This window comes from Myotis daubentonii, chromosome 2 (assembly GCF_963259705.1).
Source record: "Myotis daubentonii chromosome 2, mMyoDau2.1, whole genome shotgun sequence".
Lineage (NCBI taxonomy): Eukaryota > Metazoa > Chordata > Mammalia > Chiroptera > Vespertilionidae > Myotis > Myotis daubentonii.
The window spans coordinates 131,800,438-131,813,388 of record NC_081841.1 but is presented as its reverse complement, the minus strand read 5'-3'; the positions used below and the strand labels follow the sequence as shown (position 1 = coordinate 131,813,388).

The 12,951-nt window shown below is 38.0% G+C and overlaps 1 long non-coding RNA gene across 2 annotated transcripts in view; it reads right to left on the bottom strand.

Moving 5' to 3' along the window:
* Positions 1 to 12,951, bottom strand: part of LOC132228341 (uncharacterized) — a 75,391-nt gene that overhangs the window by 44,174 nt on the left and 18,266 nt on the right. The window lies entirely within an intron of this gene.

Below are 12,951 nucleotides of genomic sequence, written 5' to 3'. Positions count from 1 at the left end.
AGTAGATTGCTCCCCTAAAGCTTATTTTAAAATGACCTTATTTTTTAAATGATTTAATTTTTGAAATTATCTGTTCAAATTCTTCCCATGATAGTATCCTTCATTATCACTTGTACAGTTCCCAAACCCAGTAGGATTTCCATTACAGATTTCCATGGTGGTAAGGCTGCTTCAAATAACTACTTATTTTTTAAGGATTTCTCATTCTGCACAGCTGGCCTGGCTCAGCAGTTGAGTGTTGACCTATGAACCAGGAGGTCACAGTTTGATTCCCGGTCAGGGCAGATGGCAGAGTTGGGAGCTTGATCCAAGTGTGGGGCGTGCAAGAGGCAGCTGATCAAAGACTCTTTCTCATCATTGTTGTTTCTATCTCTCTCTCTACCTCTCTGAAATCAATTAAAAATATATTTTTTAAAAAAGAAAAAACAAATTTTCCTCCATTCTCAATCATACATTCTTATTTATAGCACACCCCTCCCCCGCCATGCTAATACGATTGATCTCACACCCATAATAAACCAGTAAGTTTAGCAAATGTATTCTTCTAATTAGTTCATTTGTACTATTTGGTAACCTTTTTCACTTAATCATGAACAACTCCTAGCTCATTAATATAACTACATTATATTGATTAAGTTTGAATAGTACTACTTATCACAATACATTATTTTTTGCTCTCCAGCCTGTTTTCTCCTCTATTCCAGGAACTTATTCCATGTGGTTTGAGCAGGCCTGGCCATCCCCACCACTAGGTAGGCGCGATTTAGACCAGCCAATCAGAGTACTCCATTTATACTCCACCCCTCCCCCCCACCATGGTGACTGGTTCAGGAATGGACATATCCTAGAAACAAGCCAATGAGAGCCTTCCCTGAGACCTCTTTGCCAGAATTATTCAGACAGTATGCCATTTAACATGTTATTTAATCAGCTTTTAATTGTTAGACACTAAAAATAACGCTTCCAATCTTTTAATATAAACATTATAATAAACACATGGACTACTTCTTAAGAGTATATTTATTAACTGTTTTTACAATATTAGAAAAGGAAAATAATTATTCTAATGTGCTAAAATCCTAAAAATACATTATGGCTACTCCACATTCTTATGTGATTGATATATAGTTTTTCATATAACAGAAAATAATCAACTATACCACTTGTCAGCATAGAATTAATATCTGAACTTTGGGACCTAATATTTAGGCTGATGTTTCGAAGTTCTGGATATCTTAGTCAACCTGCTTTTTCTTCATTTTGTTTCTTAAAATTAAAATTTTTGTTCATATTGCTAATACATTTTAAAGGTTAATATGTATGAATAAATGAGGTGCAATTAATGATAAGTGTTATGTTCCTCAGGTGTGTTAAGTCAGAGGATAAGGTTAAGAACTAGGGATATAAATTGTTCACATCATCAGGAGGAGGAATAATGCCAGACTATTAAAGTCAGGAAATAGCAAACAGAAATTACTGAAAAGCAAAGAGATAGAAAAATGCATGTATCAGGACTAGTTCACTTGAAGAAATATGGAAAAACTTTAGAAAATATTGGGGCAAGATCATGAGGTACAAGCTAAAAAATTTGAATTTCATCCAATAAAAAGCAGTGTTTTAGGAAGGTTAAGTTAATGGGATATCTGTAGCAGATGATGAAACAATTATAGGCAAAGAATTCCTCAGCTAAAATGCTGCAAAATAAGAATAAGAAAGAAATAATGAAGTACTTAACTATGGTAGCAATTCTAAGAATGGTGTCAAAGACAATGTTTGGGTAAATGACAAACATGAACAAGTTCAGTGTGTTCCCTGGAGCCATTAGCTTTGACTAAACTGGTCAAGTGGAAAACAATTTCAGAGTCATCAAAGCACAATTTGCAAAAACCTGATCATCACACATATATCTATTAACCAACCAAACACTTTTTATACTCTAAATGGTCTCAAATGGAGGTTATTAACCTTGAATCTGATTCATAAAACTATTATGTTATATTTACAAAGGTCAAATAGGCTTAGAGGAAACCAACTGAATGAAAAATTAAATCTGTAGATTAAGCTAAAAGCTTAAGCAGTCATAACATCTGCCCCCTATAAAGTTTTTGATCCTATGAGCTACGATTCTCCCTCTTGTATAATTGATCATAGCCTCCCAGACCTCCTTCCTATACCAGAAATGTATTTATAGTTGCTATGTCATCTACCTGAAAGCATCTTCTCCCAGATACCTAATGGTGTGCTCCCTTATGGTTTATGTCTTTGTTCAAATGTCATCTCTGTGAAGCATTTTCTCATCATACTATTTAAAAATATGCCTCTCCTGCTTTCCAAACACCTTCATGCCATCCCTCCCACAGCCCTTGATTTATTTTTCCCCATAGAATTTTTCACCATCTGACATGCCACTACGGTACCTATTAATGTTGTGTACTGTTACCCACACCTCACTCCCAAGATTGTAAGCTCCATGAAGGTTGGAATTTGTTTTTTCAGTGCTGATCCCCAGTACCTACATAACGTAAGTAAATCTGTACCTTACTTTCTATATATAAATGTTTCAAATCTATTTTTTTAAGTTCTTTTAAAAATATATTTTATTGATTTTTTACAGAAAGGAAGGGAGAGGGATAGAGTTAGAAACATCGATGAGAGAGAAACAATGATCAGTTGCCTCCTGCACACCCGCTACTGGGGATGTGCCCGCAACCAAGGTACATGCCCTTGACCAGAATCGAACCTGGGACCCTTCAGTCCACAGGCCGATGCTCTGTCCACTGAGCCAAACCGGTTAGGAAGCAAATCTATTTTTAATGTTCCTTGTCCAACATTAGCATTTTCACACTGCCAGAAAATACAAATATGAAAATCTGTACACACTATGTTAAAACTTACAAATTCTCTTAAGAAGTGATGTACTTAAATTTTCTCGATGTATACTACCAAACAACAAATATTCTACCTTCATTGCTTCAGGCTAAAATTATATTTTAAACTGTTCACATGGGAACAAAAAAATTCTTTATAGTTTACTATTTATCATATGAATTAAGTCCAGACAAAAAAGTTTTAGTAGTACGATAAGAACTTATATCCTTGAAATGTTACTTCCATATATAAGAGCATTCCCCAAAATTACAAAATAATGAGATACAGAAGGAAACAATCTCTGGGGTGATTTAAAATTTCTAAAGATACTCTTTAGTAGAATAAACCATGCTAAGTGGTTAAGTTATAAAACAAAGATATATAGAATCCTATCTAATAAAAGAGAAACACGGTAATTAGCTGTACGTCCGGTACCCTTCCCATTGGCTAATCAGCAAGATATGCAAATTAACTGCCAGCCAAGATGGCGGCCGGCAGCCAGGCAGCTTGAAGCGAACATGAGGCTTGCTTGCTTCAGTAACGGAGGACTCCAACGTTCCCCGCCTGCCACTGCCGGCCTCTGAGCTTGCAGTTTGAAACATTGTTACAAATATAGAAGCTAAACAAAACCCCAGAAACCTGCTTTAGCCAGCAAGGATCTCAGAGCTGGAGTTGAAACAGTGTTTCGATTATAGAACCCAAACAAACCAGATACCTGCTTTCAGCAGCGGAGGCCTAAGAGCTGGAGCCAAGCCTCAGAGCTAAAGCTGACCCAGAATAAAATAAAAAGAAAAAAAGGAGCGGTTGGGAGCTTCAGTCACCTGCCAGCCTGAAAACAGCCCTCAGCCCCTCACCCAGACTGGCCAGGCACCCCAGTGGGGACCCCCACACTGAAGGGGGTGTGACCAACTGCAAACAGCCATCATCCCCTCATCCAGGCTGGCCAGGCACTGCAGTGGGGACCCCCACCCTGATCCAGGACACCCTTCAGGGCAAACCAGCTGGCCCCCACCCGTGCACCAGGCCACTATCCTATATAGTAAAAGGGTAATATGCCTCCCAGCACCGGGATCAGCAGAGCCGCGAGGCCTCCTGGCACCGGGATCAGCGTGACAGGGGGCAGCGCCCAAACCCCCTGATCGCCCTGTGGCTCTGTGTGTGACAGGGGAAGGCACCCCAACCCCCTGATCAGCCCTGCTCTGTGCCTGATAGGGGGGAGCTCCCCAACCCGCTGATCGCCCTGCGGCTCTGTGTGTGACAGGGTGCGGCGCCCCAACCTCCCCATTGACCCTGCCTTGAGTGTGACAGGGGGCGGTGCCCCAACCCCCTAATCGGCCCTACCCTGAGCGTGACTGAGGGTGGCATCGCAACCTTCCGATCCGCCCTGCTCTGTGCATGACAGGGGGCGGCGTCCCAACTCCCCAATCAGTCCTGCTCTGAGCCCGACCAGGGGCTGCACCTAGGGATTGGGCCTGCCCTCTGCCACCCGGGAGCAGGCCTAAGCCAGCAGGTCGTTATCTCCCGAGGGGTCCCAGACTGCGAGAGAGCACAGGCTGGGCTGAAGGACTCCCCCTTCCCCCCTGAGTGCACAAATTTTTGTGCACCGGGCCTCTAGTACCTTTAATAACAAGTTAACTAAATCGACGAACATTTAGTATAAAAGTGGCTTAAAATTTTTTCAACACAATTTCTCAAAAAAAATCTAACCCTATAGCATGAGATGAATATAAATAACTAGAGGCCCATTGTAGGAAGATTCCTGCAAAAATAGGGCGTCCAGCGGCTGGAGCCAAGCAGAGAGGGGAGCGAAACCCGCTGAGGCGGGCTTCGCTCCCACTCCAAGCCGCTGCGGCTGGGTTTCCCCTCCCGCTCCCAGCCACTCCTGCTGGGTTTCCCCTCCCACTCCCAGCCACTCCTGCTGGGTTTCCCCTCCAGCTCCCAGGTACTCCTGCTGGGTTTCCTCCCCCTCTCCCAGGCGCTCCTGCTGGGTTTTCCCTCCCTCTCCCAGGTGCTCCTGCTGCATTTCCCCTCCCGCTCCCAGATGCTCCTGCTGGGTTCCCCCTCCCTCTCTCAGGTGCTCCTGCTGGGTTTCCCCTCTGGCTTCTAGGCACTGTGGCAGGTTTCCCCTCTGGCTCCAAGGCGCTGTGGCAGGTTTCCCCTCCCGCTCCCAAGCGCTGTGGTGGGTTTCCCCTCACACTCCCAGGCACTGTGGTGGGTTTCCCCTCCCACTCCCAGGCACTGCCCCTTCCCCTCCAAGCTGCTGCCCCTCCGGCTCACAGCCACTGTGGCTGGTCTTGCTCTCCCACCTCCCACCTCCCACCACCGCAGCCTCGGCTCCGTTTCGGTCCTCAAGGCCTCTACTTAGCTCCCTTCAGTACCACTTGGCCTACATGTTGTCCTCAGTCGTCCCTCGCAACTGGTATATGCAAATTAACCGCCATCTTTTAGCTTCTATAATTGAAACATTGTATCTTTTGGAGCTGTTGCTTCAGGAGCTCAGAGCCGGGCGGTGGCAGGTGGGGAACCTTGGCTTCCTCCGTCACTGGAGCAAGCAAGCCTCATGTTTGCTTCAATTGCCTGGCTGCCAGCCGCCATCTTGGCTGGCAGTTAATTTGCAATCTTGCTGATTAGCCAATGGGAAGGATAGCGAAGTTATAGCTAATTACCATGTTTCTCTATTATTAGATAGGATTACAAGATTCTTGTAAGGCAGTTTACATTTTTTTCAAAACATAAAAGTCCAATCATATGAAAATAACTATCAGATTATTCAAAATCCCACCGAATTAAGGGGAGCTGTGCTCATTAATATGCTAATCTAAGTTAATTACTCATGTTGCATGTGTTAATCAAGAAATAGACCCAAATAGAAATTATGAATGAATTTAATTTCAGTATAATTAAGACAAAAACAGCAACTAACTTGTGACCTTGCATGGAAATTTAACAGAAGAGGTTTAAATTTATTTATTTGCCAACATTTTCTTCATAGCATATAGCCTAAAAAAAAGACATCAGAAATTCATGAGTTATATTTTATAAATAAACATGGTAAGAACATAGACTCTTAAATTTCTGGTGGAGGAATTAATTCTTCATTAAAGAGCTCAAGTTAAACAGAAACTTTTATTCTAAACTGTAAAATTTCCTTGATAGAAAAAAATAAGATTTTTTTAAAGCTGGAAATGTATGATGGTCTCTTATTTCTTCTCCCAGATATACAAAGTAATATATCTAAACACTTACTAGAACCAAATCTATCTCAAAAGTATAGGACATTAATTTTTCTCCTTTTAGTTAATACTCAATGAGAAACAACACTTAGAATAAAACTTTTTCCATAAATAAGGGATAGTAATATCCACCTGCAAAAGGAAAAAAAAATTGAATTAGAATGTCAACTTCTAAATACATACATACATATATATATATATATATACATGGATGTATATCAACACTAATAAAAGAGAAAAATGGTAATTGGCGTACGAGCTACCCTTTTCATTGGCTAATCAGGGCTATATGCAAATTAACTGCCAACTAAGATTGGCAGTTAACTGCCAACAAGATGGCGGTTAATTTGCATATGTAGACACAATGCAGGGAGGCGAAAGGGAAAGCAGGAAGAAGCCCCCTGCCACTGACAGTGATCAGAAACCCAGGGGGGAGCTAAGAGCTGGGGGGCAGGGCAAAGGCGGCCCTAGGGCCGCCTTTGCCCTGCCCCCCAGCCATGATTGGAGAATCAGGCGCCTTTTCTGCCCTGGCCAGTGATAGCAGGAAGTAGGGGTGGAGCCAGCGATGGGAGCTGGGCACGGTCGAAGCTGGCAGTCCCAGGAGCTAGGGGTCCCTTGCCTGGGCCTAAAGCGAAGCCCACGATCGTGGGGCCGCTGCAGCTGTGGGTCCCCGCTGCCCGGGCTGGAAGCCTCAGCCAGAGGCGTCCTGCAGGGGCAGGGGTGGAGCCCGCCGATCGCGGCACCCCCCGCTGCCACTGCAGGTCCCCGCTGCCCGGGCCGGACGCCTAGGCCAGAGGCATCAGGCCTGGGCAAGGGGCTGATCCTGCGATTGGAAGGTGATGGGGGTCAATGCCTGAGGGCTCCCAGTATGTGAGAGGGGGCAGGCTGGGCTGAGGGACACTCCCCCCCACCACCACCCAGTGCACGAATTTCGTGCACCGGACCCCTAGTATATATATAACTTTAGAGATCACAGTTTATGAAAGTATAGTCTTGCTAATCCAATTGTACCTAAGATGGGCTCATATCAGTTATAATACTTAGTTGCTTAAAACACCTATAATTCTGTAACAACCAAAGAATATATAAATGAAGAAAATCAACTTAAAATCAATTAGTCTATGGTCAAATTTTCAAATCTATCACATATCAACATGTGTAATCTTAAGAGATTTTCATTTGAATATAGGATGCAAACTGAATTGTTGAATATTCCTCTTCTTGTCTCCTGGATACTTGCCTGCAGCACTCTGAGTTATCACTAAACTCAATCTATACTCCAAATAACATTTAAGATGATCAAAGCTGGAATTATTTGGCATCAACTTAAAAAAAGAACCTGAATAAAAAAGATTAGGATTTGTTTCCAAAGAAGATGGGAAAAATGAAAAAAAATATATACTCATATGTAACTATTTCTTCCTTGCAAAATAAATAGCCAAATTAAGATTAACATTTTATTTTACTATTTGTTCTGTTTCAAAATTACACAAAGATGGAATTATATTAAGTTTTACAAATAAAGCTTCTAGTCCTGTTGAGTTACCTGTTTCATCAGGTACTGACAGGCTATTTCCTCTTCTATAATAAAAGGCTGGAAAGAAACTGCATAGCTACAATAAATTTCAATGCAATATTGTCTTACTCTCCCAATATTTCAAATTTTTAAAAATCTATTATCAGGATTAAAACAAGAAAGTTTTATTTTAGCTATAATAGCCCCAAATGGACCTTCTTCACACCTGCAGGACCTAGATATAAATATTCACCTAGTAAATGTAAAATCCAAGTTTCCTCTGTCATTGAGAAGGCAGATCAGATTAAATATAATTTCGTAAAATTTGACTTCAAATTCATTTAGAAAAACAAAAAGAAAGCAAAAAAAGAAATCTAACTCCTGGGGTGTTCTGGAAAATATTAGACAAACTATGTAATTCATTCAGTAACTATTTCTAAGCATGTATGTGTTAGACGCTGGAATATTTTTAGTGAAACCAAAAACTATCATATATTTGTACAGACTTTCATAAAATGGTTGAAATGAAGTAAAGGAAACAGGTTAAGAGCTTGATGAATGATTTATGAAAGCACCAAGCAATATTATTTCAATGTGACAGCTGGCATTTAATTCTAACAATATGGTATATTGCTTCCTTGAGACAAAAAATTGCTGGAAAAAAGTGAGGTTGTTCTAAAAAATGTCTTATATAATATTTACCTTCAAATTAGAATTTAAACAAAAGATACTTGAATACAATTCCTTAAATTACATCTAATACACTTTCAGGGCTTCCAAAATTGACAATTAAAATTGGAAATTATTCATTAAGAACTTCTTTTATTTTGTATATTTCCTGCTTGGTTATATAGAAAAGGGTAAGATATTTCTGGCAGGAAATAAAACCAGAAGTATGGCACACTACACAAACACACTTGTCTCATCCTGAACATCAAGTTTTAGTTGAATGACTTAATGAAACTCCAACAAATAAAAAATAAAAGGTAAAGAAAACATATTCCTTTAAATTTTAATTAAAATGTTTTACTGTGTTTGCATCTATAAAATTAATTTTTGGTGTTACTATGAAGTTAAATTTTGGGATAAAAAAGCAAACAAGGCCTTAATATATATGTACATACACACACACACACACACACACACGTATATATGTATGTGTACACACACACACACACACAGTTTGTTTTTTTGTTAATCCTCAGACGAGGATATTTTTTTTCATTGCTTTTTCAGAGAGACTGGAAGGGAGGGAGGGAGAGAGAAAGAGAGAGAAAACATCAATGTGAGAGAGACACATTGACTGGTTGCCTCTTGCATGTCCTGACCAAGGGCCAGGAGCCAACTGTAACCCAGGTTAAGTGCCCTAGACTGGGAATTGAAACCTCGTTGAGATGGCCGACGCTCCACTGGGAACACCGGCCAGGGCAAGATGTTCATTTTCGACTTGTTAAACAAAAATCTTTGGCTATTAAAAAAAAAAATTTAATAATAACAGGAAAAAAATATGAGAACATAAAGTCAGACATAGGATTAAGATTCTAATCTGTCATAAATAGCAAATTACTTAATTTAGTTAATTTGAGTTGTTTCCTAAGTTATCCCAGGAATAGGTTGATCATCTGTAAGATTTTTCCTACCTTGAAAATTATGATTAAGTGCACTTTGAGACTCAGAATTTCAGGAATTTAATTCACATTTCATTATTTTTCCCCTTCCTTATAAGGAAATATTTAGAAACATTATTAAATAGTCTAAGTTCTTTCCAAAATGTATATGTTATAATGTACATTTAACTGTGAGATAAGTATCTCTCAAGTAATTTCATTTTACTAGAGAAACAAAGGGAAATGAATATTTGTTTAATCATATGTAAAAATCTGTATATTTACACTGAATATAAATGTGCATTAAGAAATATTTATTTGATGTATAAGCTCTTTCAATAAACTCTTGATGGCATTCAACACAATTATTAAATTGCAATTATACTATTTTAATATACATAATACATCTGAAAAGTTAGTACTAATTTTTATAGATTATAGAATTATAAACATAACAGGATTATTAATAAAACTGAAAATACACTATCAATAAAACAGAAAGTTCATTAGTAATATTAATATATATTAAAATATGACTGTAGAATATGGTCAACCTTACTTCAGCAGCACAGTTAATACTGGAGATAATTTAGAATCTTAACGCCAATATTTACGTGCTGCTAAGGCACTGTTGACATCACTATCATAGGAGTTATGAAGAGTTAAAACAAATACATTTTCTTCAGAAGATCAGATCCTTGTATTTTTGAGGCAGCACAATATGGCCTGCACCTTTTCAAAACCCACAAACCATTATGTGCTGCTACTTTACTCCAAGGTTTTATTTTTTTAAACTCACATTAGCACCACCTAAAGATACAAAAATATTTTTTTTCTTTTAGGGAAAAAAGAGAATAAAACCATTAAATATTCCATGTTTATAGACTATTGCATAATTAGTTTCTTAGAAGCTTTTAAGTAGCATAATAATTTATTTCTACATCAAAATTTTAAGGAAAGCCAACTATGTGCCAAGCACTTTGCTATAGTTAGGAAAACAAAAATGCATAATGTGAAGAAAAGAAAAGTATTTTTCCTAGGTCACCTTGATAAGTTAATACAGTTAAATATTTAATCAAATTTTTAAATGTATTAAATACTTTAAGTTATTTTTTCCTTTTATAAAAAGTAAATTCATAAAATTTGGTCTTTACCTTGGTAACAGCATATATTATAAACAGCATTTCATTCCTTGAAGTACACTTTTCATAAGACATCTTCATTAAGTAGGTAAGACTTCATATCAAGAGAAAAATAAAAAATGACATGTAAGAGCTCAGTTTCAATAAACTAAAGCTAGCAAAATGAAGTCACATGAAATATTTAATACTAAGTAAAAAGACCCCAAACAAATCAATTTTCTTAAATAATTTATGTTTAAAAACCCAAATATTTTACCCTCAACATTTATCTCCCTACTAAAATAGTCTGTCAAAGTTGCATATCATTTTATATAAGACGTAATTCTAGAATATGAAGCCTTGGAAAGATAAGTTAACTTTGTACCCAGAGATGAGAAATAAAAACAGGAATCCTGTAGCTCTTTATCTTTCTACCCCTTACCTGTTTCCACTCTTCATCAGGCAAGAAAATATTCTCCTAAACATTTTCCACTTATTCAACTTTGGGAATTACATATTTCTCTCACAGGGGTGGGGAACCCTCTTTTCTGCCAAGGGCTATTTGGATATTTATAACATCATTCTTGGGCCACATAAAATTGTCAACTCAAAAATTAGCCTGCTATATTTTGTCAAACATTTAATTAACTCACCCTTAATGCTTTGAGAAGGCCAGATCAAATGATTTTGAGGGCTTTATATGTCCTATGGACTGGACGTTCCCTACCACTCCTCTAAAAGATAAAATTACCAGGACTCTAGCTCAAATCTTGATAACCTCTTTTATTCCCGTTTTCTCACCATTAAAATAGCTTTGCTAAGGCTACAATACTTCTACAGAATAATGTGATGTGCACTGAAATTTGTCCATCCCTCCTAATATCTAATTGTTTAGAAAAAGCACAACTGTCATATAGTCCATATTAATTTTCTTGTGAATTTTTCACTATTATTAAAAAACATATGTAGTTAATCTCCTATCTGAGCAAACTGTGTTTCATATGTTACTCTACTCTATTAGTGCCTTACTTTTCCACGCAATTTTTAATATGTAGCCAAAATAAATCTGTTTGCAAAAACATGAAAATACATAATACTTATCTGTATTTCCCAATTACACCAAGAAACTGACCTTCAGGTTACCCTCTCCCCTCAAACCCACTTTCCAGACAAAAAGGCACACCCTTTCAGACAAAAACGTAAGCATGACAATTTTCAAATATACAAACCATATATATATATATTTTGAACACCTACTATGAGCTAGGCACGGCCCCAGTTGTTACACTAATTGGTATACTAATATACCAGACAAAATCCCTTCCAAAAAATGTAAGATCATTTAGATTGAGACAAAAATCATGAAATAAATAACCGTTCAAGATTATATATTGTTCTTTGAGCCTGCGGCAAGTAGATGTATACATTAAACAATTATTACAAAGTCAAATGAATGATTATTTCTTTTTAAAAAAATATATATTTTATTGATTTTTCACAGAGAGGAAGGGAGAGAGATAGAGAGTCAGAAACATCGATGAGAGAGAAACATCGATCAGCCGCCTCCTGCACATCTCCCAGTGGGGATGTGCCTGCAACCCAGGTACATGCCCTTGACCGGATTCGAACCTGGGACCTTTTAGTCCGCAGGCCGACGCTCTATCCACTGAGCCAAACCAGTTTCGGCATGAATGATTATTTCAAAATCATGAAAAATGAGTCATTTCAATTCCAATACTTCTTTTGCTAAGTCTACTAGTATATATTTTAAACTAAGCCAAGTATACCATTCTTGAAATGTGAATACTATAAATTGCAATCAGTTTTTAAAACCTTTTTTAAAAAAATTCACATTAAGAACGTCATTTATTTTATTTCTTAAAATTGCATATAATATACCTAACATAAATGTTACCATTTTAAAGTTCTATGGCATTAAGACCATTCACATTGCTGTGCAAATTATTGCCACCCTCCATTCTCTAGAACCTTTTTATCCATAGCAACTAAAACTATACCCACTAAATACTAACTACCTAGGTAGGGAGAAGAGGTAGAGGAGAAGGAGGGAAAGGGATGGAGGGAGGGGGGGAGGGACGGAAGGAGGGAGGAAAACATCAATCGGTTGTCTCCCTGACCAGGAATTGAACTGGAGGCCCTTTGGTGCACGGGAGGATGATGTAACCAACTGAACCACACTGGCCAAGGCAAAGATTATTGCTTTCTGTGACAATACATATTGTAATTTTATCACCGATGTTTTAATAATCACCCTCATGAGGATGATTTTTTCCCTATTTTTATTTCTACTTTTAACTATCTGAGATAATTAAAAAAATCTACTTTCTATTTGAAAGCCTGATAAAAATATTTCCATAAAATACAGAAATTCTTGATTTATTTTAATCAAATGTGAAAATTCTTGATTTAAATTGTTAATAAAGTGAAAGATTCTAGTGGAGCAATTCCAGCTAGATAGAGAAGGAGTACCTCTTTACATGGCATAAAAATATTTCTGCTACTTTGTTATTTAGCTATCCTTTATGTGTTACTACATTACTTAAGATTTTTCAAGTATCTTAATTTTACTTTTAATCTGGCATCAA